General features: G+C 36.0%; 1 protein-coding gene across 6 annotated transcripts in view; it reads left to right on the plus strand.

The window, feature by feature from the left end:
- The window catches only part of APLF (aprataxin and PNKP like factor), a 130,719-nt gene that overhangs the window by 91,778 nt on the left and 26,229 nt on the right, over window positions 1-12,712 (plus strand). The window lies entirely within an intron of this gene.

The following is a 12,712-nucleotide window of genomic DNA, read 5'->3' on the forward strand; positions in this document are numbered from 1 at the left end:
GCAGGAGAAATTATGGGCAGCTTCCCATTTCAAACCTTTAACTTTTAGATTTAAAAACTTCCGTAGGTAACGGTTTTTCATTTTAATAGGTAGAATTGTAACATTTCTTCTAAATAATTCTAAATTGTTGAAGTTACTAATGTCATAAATACCTGAAATTGTTCTTCATTTTTAACTTCCTAAAATGCAGATCAGATCACTTAAAAGCTGTTGGTGTCACCCCATCATATACTCCGTGAGGCTCTTTAATATGACATAGAGCCATTCATGATGTTGTCTCTGTCTTCCTCTACTTCCTCAGTTCCTACCACTCCACCATTCTCACCAACACATGGAACTCAATCCTAGAAGAAGATTAAGAGTACCTCTCCTCTCTGCTTCCATAGCATCTTGTGCTCATCTGTATCATGCACAGAGTAGAACTTATATCTTGAGATTGTACTTTTTCTTTACTGAAGTATCTCCTCTCCAGGGGGCAAGTTTCTTGACATCAAGGACTATCTTTTACCCTTGTAACTTGCCCCTTTGTTTAGTGAATGAATGAACTCGAAATGAACCACGCTACCAATGAAAAAGTAGTGGTTCCAATGTTAGAGAGCTTTAGTTCTAGGTAGGCATCTTTCTTAGATAATTCTGGAATACAGGTTACTGAACTTACTTGTTCCTTTAATATTGTTGCTAATTCTATGACTGTGGCTTTCAATAAAAAGATGTAATAGGCTTCTAAGGCTGGAAAGAGAAAGTAAAAGCCTTATGTCTTATCATTTGAAAAGTAGGTGTTCCATGCCAGCTGAACATCCTGCAGAAAATAATAAGAGGATATTATGATCAATTTTGTCAATATATTTGAAAAACTTGGAGAATGTACAAAATCCTAGAAAAACACAACTTTTAGAAAGAGATACAAGAAGAAATAAAAAATGGAGTACTCCTATAATATTTGAGAAATTGAATACATAACTAAAAGCCTTCCTCCAAAGAAATTCTAAGTCCATTTGGTTTTAATGGCAAGTTTTACCAGACACCATATTGGTAAGGTAGAGGGTCAGCGAAAAGGAGGAAGACCCTTGACGAGATGCACTGACAGTGGCTGCAACAGTGGTCTCAGACATAGCAGTGATTGTGAGGATGGCACAGGACCGGGCACTGTTTATCGTTCTGTTGTACATAGGGTGGCTATAAATTGGAAGCAGCTCTACAGCACCTAGCAACAACAACATACCAAACATTTAAAGAAGAAACACTCAGTTTTTACACAAACTATTCCCCCAAAATAAAAGATGTTATATTCCCCGTCTCAATTTATGAGGCAGCATAACCTTCATACCAAAATCCGGCAAGAATAACATAAAAATGAAAAAATACAGGACAAACTTAGTTTTGAACTTAGATGCAAATATCCTAAAAAATTGTTATTTAAGTAAATCAAGTAATAAATAAGAAGGAAAATATAATACGTTCAGTTTGGTTTTATCCAAGGAATGTGTATTTTAATATTAAAAAATAATATAATTTACTGTCTAATAAGTAGAAAAATCATATAACAATCTCAATAAATAAAAAACTGACAAAGTCAAGCATTCATGATAAAAACTCTACAAAATAGAAATATAAGGGATCTTCTTTAGTATCATAAGGAATATCTATGAAATATTTATAACCAATATCTTAGAAGTGAAATACTAAAAGTTTCCTTTTTGAAATAAGAAATGAGACAAAAGAATCTGTTATCACTATTTCTATTCAACATTAACCTGGACATTCAAGGCAGTATAGGAAGACAAGAAAAGCAAAATGGATAAAGGTTGGAAAGGAAGAGCTAAAACTTTCAGTTTTCACAGACAGTACCCTCACTGCATATATAGGAAATACAAAATCTCCTACGGGTGAGTTATAAATATTAATAAGTGCTTAGTAGAAATCAATGTACAAAATCAATTGTGCTTCTATATTCCAGCACCAAACAGAAAATAAAAATTTAAAAAGGTAGTGTTTATAATAACATCAAAAAGTATCAAGTTCCTAGGAATAAATCTAATAAAATCTATATGGACAGAACTGTAAAATTTTAACAGGAAAAACAATTTTAAAAGACCTGAATACTTATAAAGATCAAAGTATATGTGATTGGAAGATTCAGTATTATTAAAATATCAATTTTTCCCAAATTGATTTATACGTAGACCTCTTCAAGATCACAGTTTTTTTTTTAAATGGAAATGTATAACGTCATTTTCAAATTTACATTTTTAAATGCCAAGGGCCAAATAGCCAAGACAGTCTTAAATAATAAAAAATAAGTGGCAAGAGTTGTTATACAGCTATAGTGATTAAGGCAGTATGATACTGGCACAAAGATAAAGTAACAACTCTGGAACAGAATGCAGCCCATAAACAGATCTATGCATCTTCAGGTGGCACTTTTGACATGTTAATGAAAAGAAGTATTACAGGTATTGGGAAAAATATTACTTTTTTTTTTTTTTTTTCATTTAATTGTACTGGGGTAATTGGGTATCCTGGAAGAAAAAATAAAATTGGAACCCTGCTTCATACCATACTCAAAAACAGAATTCCAGATAGATGATAGAACTAAATGTGACAAGCAAAACAGTTAAGCCTTAAAGATAAATACAAAGGGAATTGTTTCATGATCCCAGAGTAGGGATTATTTTCTAAAACAAAATACAAAGAGCAATAACTGAAAAGGAAATCATACAATTATTTGACTATATTAAAATTAAGATTTTTTTTTTTAACCATCGGTAGACACCTGTAAGAGAGTGAAAACAAACCAAAGAGTGGGAAAAAATGTTTGCAGCCCGTGTATCTGACAGTAGACCTATATCCAGAATACATAATGAGGTATTTCAAATCACTATTGCTTTTTTCTTAGTGATATGTACAGGCTTTTTGCCTGAAAAGAAATCCAAATGGTAAATAAATATATGAAAAAATACTCGGCATCATTAGTTATCAGAGAAATTTTATACATGTACACACACACTATCTTGCAGTAATTAATTTCTTGCTCCTATATTCATTCAACAAACATTTTCCAAAGAAATCATCGAATGTCAAGTACTGATGAAACAAATACACTTGTAAGTACAAATAAGATGTGGTAGGAGCCCTGGTGGCACAATGGTTAAACCACTCGACTGCTAATGGAAAGGTCAGTGGTTCGAACCCACCATCTGCTCCTTGGGGGAAAGATGGGGCAGTCTGCTTCCATAAAGATTACAGCCTTGGAAACCCTACAGGGCAGCTCTACTCTGTCCTAGAGGGTCGCTATGAGTCGGAATTGCCTCGACAGCAATGGGTTTGTTTTTTTTTTTGGTTTTAGTAGAACAAATATATTTACATGTATTTATATTTTTAAAACAAAACAGCCTTTCACAGTTTGTGTCATAATTCATGGCACTATGGTGATATGCCTTTTAACTGTTTTAAAACTTTTGTAAGTGGAGACTTGTATATATATAAATACCCAGCCATTGTCACCTAGGAAGGGTTTTTTCCTCCACATTTCTCTCATTAAAATAATTTTTACAATTTATTGATTTTTTTCTAGTTGTTAAAACTCTACAATGATATTCTACATCCTTCCCACAAACAAAAATATAAGTATGTTTAGTTTTTCAGAAGAATAAATGTAAAGTACAAAGCCTCATAAAGAATAATGTTGTCCAAAGCTGCTGCCTTTGTATCAATCTCTTAAAGAAGTCAGAGTAGAGCAAAGAGAAGTTACTCTAATGTCAGTATCGAACATGCGCTAATACAAAAATTTATGTCTATATGTAGATATTCTATATTATTTGTTTTTTTACCTGTTGAGCTGCTTTGTCCAGGGTTTGGTTGCAGATAATTTTTAAAGAATTTTTTTCCTCTTCAATTTTAATTACGATTCAGAGATACTTTTTGAAACTGTTAAAGATGGTCGTTTATTTTGACTATTTTACAAATGAAAGAAATGAAGACTAAAAAAAGTCTGCGTGAGTTGCCTAAGAGCCCAGAGGTAGTGAGATCAAAATTTAGACTGGAAACAAAGCCTCCTCCCTCTACTAGTCTAGTGTTAGCCCAGGGCATTGCTAATCTACCAGTGATAGTTATAGCTTTATATTACTGTTTACCAATCACCATCCAGTCAAATCCGACTCCTGGTGACCCCATGTGTGTCGGAGGATAACTGTGCTCCGTAGGGTTTTCAGTGGCCAATTTTTTGGAAGTACATTGCTAGGCTTTTCTTCCAAGACGCCTTTAGGTGGACTAGAATTGCCAACTTTTTGGTTAGCAGTAAGTGCTTAACTGTTTGCCTCACCCAGAGACTCCAAAGAGTTAGCAGTGATCGCCTTTTTAGCTAAATGACAAAATAATAGTTTGGAGTTAAAAGCAAAAAACAATAAACTCTAGGTAAGGTACTTTGGTAGAAGAAATCATATATTTTCCAGGTCAAGAAGATGAGAGAAATCCTAGCTGGTATGAAAGTATATAAATATAATATGTATTTACATATTTTTTCTTGTCACTTTATCATTCTTAGGTAAAAACATCTAATAGATACGTTTTGTATCATTGCTAAAACTAAACTGATATATCATCTTATTTATTCTCTTGACAATCTTGATTTGTGAGAATATATATTATTTTCATTAGCCATATACTGTTTAGTTCTAGAGTATAAGCCTAGTGTATCAGAATGATAAAATGTTCCAATATAGTTTTCATAAACGCAATTTTTCATGTAAATGAATGCCAGGTTTTTCCTATAGCCATAGAAGAAAAATATTGAAGTCTCGTTGACAGTTGCCCTTAAGTCGGTTCTGACTCATAGTGACCCTGTGTACAACAAAATGAAACACTTAACCTGATCCTGCTCCATCCTCACAATCATTGCTAGGTTTGAGCCCCTCGTTGCAGCCACTGTATCAGTCTATCTTGTTGATGATCTTTTTTTCTGACCCTCTACCTTGAAGTCTTAAAGATCATAAAGAAAGCCATGAAAATCAGCAACAAAGTATTATATTTAGAAAAGTGAAACATTTCCAAAAGTAGAGTTGTGATAACCCCGTTTTCCGTTATGGATGACACATTAGGAAGAGGAATGAAATTCACGAGCTAAAATGTATTTGTTTGCTTTTTATATTTAAAATTTTGCCTTTGGAAAAGCAGGATATGAATTGTATTTGAGAAAAAAAAAACAGTTATTCTCTGAATGCTAAGTTGATTGAAATTTTTTGTTTGTTTAATATTAATTTCTTGAACGTGTGCTAGTCAGTTTCTTTTTCTGATATATCTATGTGATCAGGTGTTGTAGAACACATTAAATAGTCTTATACTACATGGCAGCTGCCTAAATTTATATGATACCGTATTTCCAGGAATGGATTGTCATCTAGAGTCAAAGTTTTTATCGCTGTAGGGCAAGTATGCAACCACAAAACTGTACATATACAGGTATAATTCATTTTCAGCCATTCCGTCCCTTGAATAAAACGGGGAAAACAGATATGGATCGCATATGTAAAGGCATACTATAGTAAGAATAAAAATTTCCACAGCTCATCATCTAATATAGGAGGTTGATGTTTAGAAAAGGATAATTATTATATTTTACTTTTTTTCTAGACTACAGGCATTATTAGCATTTCCTATGACTTGTTATACTTTTTTTATCTAACCAAATTAAATTCAGCTTGAAAAAAATTATAATTTGAAAGAACTAGTTGATGCTGTTATTCTAAGTACCTTATGCATTTAATTCATTCCTTTTGCACTGTGCAGTACAGTTGTCAGAGGACTGGCTTCATTTAATGCATTTGATGAGTTTAAGGTACTTGTCTCAATGAGAACATTAAATACTTCATGTCCAGGAGGCCTGGTGATTACTGTTCCTGCCCCTGACTCATCCACTTCCTTGACTGCGTAATAGGATTGCATGCAGTCATTGCTCCTGTTCTTTTTTTCGAATAATATTTTACCGTGTTTTAGGTGAAAGTTTACACAGCAAATAAGACTTCCCTCTAATAATTTTTATACGGGTTGTTCCGTGCCATTGGTTACAATTTTTACAATGTGTCAAGCATTCTCATTATTTCCATTCTGTTTGTTCTGTTTCCGTTTATCTAGTTTCCCTTCCCCTCCTTGCCTTCTCACATCTTTGCTTTTGGATATCTGTTGACTGTTTGGCCTTATATAGTTAATTGCTTAAGGGAGACATTATTCATGGGCAATATTGTTTGTTTTATAAACCAATCTATTATGTGGCTGAAAAGTGATCAGAAATAGCTTAATTCCAAGTTCAAAGGGTATCTTAGGGTGATAGTCTCGGGTTTTTTAGTCTGTATTGGTTCAGTTGCTCTGGCCTTGTTTAGGAATTTGAGCTTTGTTCTATATTTTTCTTCCTTTCTCACAGGACCTTTTATTGTGTCGCTGATTAGAACGGTTGGTAGTGGTAGGTAGGCACCATCTAGTTCTTCTGGTCTGAGGTTAGAAGAGGCTGTGGTTCATGTGGGCTGTTAGTCTCATGGACTAGTGTCTTCCTTGAGCCTTTGATTTCCTTCATTCTCTTTTGCTGTATAAGCGTACAGACCAATAGTTGTACCTTAGGTGGCCGCTCGCAAGCTTTTAAGACCCCAGACACTACTCACCAAACTAGGATGTAGAACGTTATTTTTGTGAACTAAGTTGTCCTCCGAGACTATGGTCCCAAGTCTTTTCACCCACTAAACCAATGTCTAGGAAGTATCCTTACCTTTGCCCCCTATATGGTTTCCTATATATGTGGATATCCACAAACATGTACATATGCCTGCAGATACACCTATCCATCCACATATATTTACTTGAGTATGCCTTACTAGACACATGTATGCATCCATACCTACCTATGTAACCACACACATATTTTTTATTTATTTTGCCTATTGTTGCAAAATTGTATGTTATATAGCATTTACTGAAATTGTTTCCTTTTTCTCGTATACTTGGTCAAGTTATGCTGACTTCACCCATATTTGGGATTGCCTTTCCCATCACCAAAAGTAACAGGTATCTACTATCTAGAAAATGATTTCCCTTCCCTCTCCATCCAGTCCCTGGTAACCATCAGAGAACTTTGCTTTCTGTGTGTATATCAATTTTTGACACTTTATAGTAGTGGGACCATACAATATTTGTCTTTTTGTGATTGACTTATTTCATTCAGCATAATGTCCTCCAGATTCATCCATGTTCTAAGATGTTTCATGGACTCCTGGTTATCCTAATTGTTTAGTATTCCACTGTATGTACCACAATTTGTTTATCCGTTCATACATTGTGTTTTCATTCTCATTTGATTCTAAGAATTTTTAAATTTCTTCTATTACCCAATATTTTTTAAGTAAGGTATTACTTGGTTTCCATGTATTTAATGTTTTTCCTTGTTCTTCCTGTTACCGATTTCTAATTTTACAGCTTTATGATCAGAGAAGAAGCTTTGTATTATTTCAGTGTTTTCAAATTTATTGAGGCTTGCTTTGGGACCTAAAGTATGGTCTATTCTGGAGAACGATCCATATTTGTTGGAGAAGAATGTCTACTGTGTTGCTGTTGGGTGGTGTGCTCTGTATATGTCAGTGGGGGTTCAGTTAGTTGTGTTATTTACATCTTCTATATCTTTGTTGAGTTTCTTTCTCGTTCTATCATCGAAAATGGTGTGTTAAAATCTACTACTATTTTTGTAGAACTATGTCTCTTTTCAATTCTGTGGAGTTTTTTAAATGTGTTTTTGAGTTCTGTCAGTTGGGTGTGTGAATATTTATTATGGTTATGTCCTCTTGGTGGATTGACCCTTTAATCGTTATATAATGCCCTTCATTGTCTCTTATAATAGATTTTGACTTAAAGTTTATTTTATCAGGGTTTATTATTGCCACTCCTGCTTTCTTTTGGTTACTGTTGGCTTGATATATTTTTTCCAACCTTTGATTTTTAACCTGTTTATATCTTTGTGTCTAAGGTGTGTTTCTTGTAGGCAGCATATTGATGGTTCATGGTTTTTTTTTTTTTTTTTCGTTCTGCTGCTCTATGTCCCTTGACAGGTACATTTAAACCACTTACATTCAGTGTGTGATTATCTACAGGTATGAATTCACTGCTGCCATTTTGTTATGCTTTGTGTGTGTGTGTGTGTGTGTGTGTGTGGTGTTAACGATTTGTTCCACTTAATTTTCTGTGCCGAGTTCTTTTTGTTTATGGATTTTCTTTTCATATCCTCTGTTGTTGATTTTGTACTTACTGAATCTTTTTGATTTTCTTCTTCTTTACTTCGGTAAGTAGATTTATTGTCTTTGTGATTACTCTGGCATTTACCTTTATCTTCCTAAGTTTAAAACAGTCTGTTATATCTTCATATTGCCTTAATTTCCTTTCCATATGGAATTTCTGTGACTACACCATTTATTACCCTTTTTTGTTTTTTGAAGTTGTCATTGAAGATTGACATCTCCGGTTGCCTCTTTCAGTTTTGCAGCTTTCTTTTACTTTTGTGAATTCTTTATCTGGGTTGGTATCTGGATGATGCTGTCATGTGCCTTAATCTCAGTTTGTTGTCTGATGTCATTGATTCCCTGTCTAAAGGACTCCCTTTATTATTTCTTGTAAGATTGGTCTGATTTTTACAAATATCCTTAGTTTCTGTTTTTCTGGGAATGTCCTAGTATTCCCATCATATTTGAAAGACAATTTTGCTGGGTATATATATATATATATATACATATATATGTGTATATATAAAAAATATATATATATATATATATATTTATATGATTCTTGGTTGGCAATTCTTTTCTTTCAGGGCTTTGTATATGCCATCCCATTGCCTTCTTACCTGAATGGTTTCTGCTGAGAAATCAGTGCTTATTCTTATTGGTGCCCCTTTGTAGATGATATTTTTCCTGTGCTGCTCTCAGAATTCTTTCTTTGCCTTTGGTTTCAGAAAGTTCGATCATTCCGTATCTTGGTGACTTTCTTTGGGATTTATCCTGTATGGTATTTGTTGAGCTTATTGGATAGAAACCTTCTCTCTTCTTTCATATTAGGGAAGTTTTCTGCCAATATATCATCAAAAAATTTTCTGTGTGCCTTCTCCCCCTGCTTCTTCTGGAATTCCTATTACGCGTAAATTATTCCTCTTGATAGTGTCCCGCATAACTCTTAGGCCATCTTCATTTTTCTTCATTCTTTTTCCTGATTGTTTCTCAAACAAATTAGTATCAAAGGATTTGTACTGTATTTCTCAGATGCTTTCTTCCATTGATTCAGTTCTATTTTTCTGTCCTTACATTTCTGATACTTTATTGTTAGCCTTCTGGATTTCTAATTGTTGTCTTTTTTTTTTTTTTTGGTATAGTTTCTAATTGTTTATTTTGTCATTTTGTTCTTGTATTTTTTTTTTTCCTGAATTCTTCTAGGGTCTTTTCTGTGCTTTCCTTGATCTCTTTGAGAATCCTGTATGTATGTTTTGAATTTCTTATCAGATAGTTCTATTACCATTTCTTCCTCTGAAAAGTTTTCTGGCCCTTTGTTTTGCTCACTTGTTTGAGCCATCATATCCTGTTTCTTCATGTGATTTGTTATTCTTTGCTGTCTCCAAGGCATTAATTCTGTTTATTTATGTATTTCTTTATTGATTGTATATATGTGTGGTTTGTGCTGACTTTTAAAATTTGTTTTGATGTATCTGGAACTTTGTTTCTTCTGTTTTTCTTTAGAATGTCTTTTTTCCTTTGTATTATTTTAATTGTTGTTTTGTGGTTCTGGTCTATGTGTGGCTCTGGTGGTGTCTGTTGGCTGGGTGCGGTTTCCTCTCACTAGTGGGTGTGGTGGGTCTCACCCACATGTGAGTCTTCTGTGGTTATGCTCGTATGTCTTCTCTTACTGGATCGAGTGGAAGTGGGAGAGCAGGTTCTTTCCTTGATATTGGGTGACAAATATTGTGTGGTCAGGGTTCTCAACAGCCCTTGTAGGACCATGAGGTCCTTCTGGGTTGGTTCTAGCAGTTAGTGTGTTCTCTGGAAGTCAGGGCAGTACATCTCCATATCTGCTGTGAGGGAATGCTACCCGGACAGGATAGACCCACTGTGCATGCACGAATTGACATCTCAGTATGTGGTAGGGTGTAAACGGGTTTCAGTGGAAGTGCAGATGGCCTGCAGGAACTGTTTGGATGTAGGATGTATGATGTTGCAGCCAGGCAGTTGTTAGATGAGGGCACTAGAATCTCATGCTCATCATTTGGCAGAGGTGCAGATGACAACTGTCAGGATGTGACTGACATTGCTGATGAGGTGATGTGTCTGTCAGGTCACTGGAATGTGGGTGCAGGGTACATTCTTGCCAGTAGCTGGACTGGGTGCTGGGTGTGCATACCACCCATTGCCAGGTGATCGGGTGAGTGTGCATGGGTCACTGGGTGGGTGGCACAGGAACTCGTACTGCTGGTCCTGGGTGAGCAGGGAAGTGGAGGCAAGGGGTAGCTCTTGTGCCTCTAGTCACCAGTCTGGTGGTGGAAGTGTATGCTGACGATCGTCAGTTGGGTGGGAAGGCTTGCTGGTGGGTGGAGTGAGCATTAGCCTCTGGTCACAGGTCTGATGGCATGAGAGTGCACACCTTGGTTTGCTGGGCAGGCGGAGAGAGGAGCCCATTGGTGGTTACCAGGAGGGTGGATGGGAAAGTGTGTTCCCCCAGTATCTGGTATGAGCACTGGGACACTCCCCACATAGTGCAGCCTGCAATCAGGACCTGGCATGGACCAAATGTGAGGAGGGGGTATTGGCCAGAGTCCAGATATGTGGGGATCTGCAGTCACCACTCCAAGGATCCTCCACTCTGCCAGCGCCACCCACCCAAATGATCAGGGACTGCTCCTGGTGAGTAGTTCCACCCCTATTTCCCGGCTCCCTCCCTGCTCTGTTGCATGTGAAAGCTGGACAATGATAAGGAAGACCGAAGAAGAATTGATGCCTTTGAATTGTGGTGTTGACGAAGAATATTGAATATACCATGGACTGCCAGAAGAACAAATAAATCTGTCTTGGAAGAAGTGCAACAACAGAATGCTCCTTAGAAGCAAGGGTGGCGAGACTGCATCTTATATACTTTGGACATGTTGTCAGGAGGGATCAGTCTCTGGAGAAGGACATGCTTGGCAAAGTATAGGGTCAGCGGAAAAGAGGAAGACCCTCAGCGAGGTGGATTGACACAGTGGCTGCAACAATGGGCTCAAGCATAACAATGATTGTAAGGATGGTGCAGGACCGGGCAGTGTTTCACTCTGTTGTGCATAGGGTCGCTATGAGTTGGAACCGACTCGACGGCACCTAACAACAACAGCCCTGCTCTGTGGTCGCCTGGATCCATGGGGATGTCTCCTGTCTTTCTGCACTTTCACTTCTTAGATCCAGTTTATGTTCGCTCACTTTCCTTCATTCCAGGTTTGTCTACACAGTGTCTCTGTCTCCTGTTGTGGATTCCATAAAATTGCCTTCTTGTGCTCTTCAACTAGGAACACTGCTCACTTTGTCTCAAGATGGCCACACTGTGTCTGGCTGGCTGGTAGGGTGTCTACAGCCTGTAAGTCTCCTTGTTTGCTGTTTTCATTCAGTTTCTTCTTCTCTTTGGTGTTCAATCTACTTCTTCATCCTTCCATTTGCTGTTCTGGGTTCCCAGATCATCATCTGTATCTGTTTTACTTGGTTTCTCAGTTTTTTGCTGTAGGACAACCTGGTGTGCATGACTAAGCTGCCATCTTGGGCCATCTTGCTCCTATTCTTACTTGTTAAATAAATAATTAAACTTAGAATATACATTTACTAAAATGGATAGAATCCATTTTCAACCAGCTTATTGCAAGAATGTGAAGTCATACTCATGTGCATTGCCTCAGATTTACAAAAACCTTAGGCACTGGGTACTGGGTTATCTGTCATGCAAATGAAAACGTTGGTACCTTGATGTTTTTCAAAAACCAGCGCCCTACTTTTTAAAATAGTAATATTTTATAAGAGGGATGAATAAGGAGATGAATCAGTTATGAACTATAAGTGCTCTTGATGTGATATTGAATCTGCAACATGACCTGTACAGTATGAAAGAGCACACTGTTTTGCCACATGCAGAATTCAGTTTTTGAAACACGTATTTGATAGTAAGTAAATTCATTTTATTACTTGCTGATCTAAATTTATACCTATGATCTAAAATTTTTTTCTATTTACTTTTGGAAATTGTTTCAACTTGTTGCAATATTCCCTTAATTGGTCATATATACAGATGTGCACTTTGAAGCACAAAATAATGATTTTTAGAAGCTACTTAAAAAAAAAAATTTTTTTTTAACTTAATAAAAAACTATGTATGTGTGTCTAGTGTCAATCCAGATTATATTATTTAAGGCAAAATAAATAGGTTTTAATAGGAAACTTCTAGTTGTCAGGTAGTACAGGTTCCCAGAATCAGCTAGGTGAGGCTATCAATCATTTTATTTATGGTTAAGGGTAATAAAAACTGATAGCACCTAATCTGTCTTACAGGGAGGAAGTAACCTACCATCATTTGCAATGCTTACAGTTCTTTAATCATGTGTAAGAATGTAAACTTGATATTCTTGGAAAAAGAGTATCTTAGACTGAATGGTAAACATTTACTACAAAATTTTCTATAAGACTTT

Source organism: Loxodonta africana, chromosome 15 (genome assembly GCF_030014295.1).
Source record: "Loxodonta africana isolate mLoxAfr1 chromosome 15, mLoxAfr1.hap2, whole genome shotgun sequence".
Classification (NCBI taxonomy): Eukaryota; Metazoa; Chordata; class Mammalia; order Proboscidea; family Elephantidae; genus Loxodonta; species Loxodonta africana.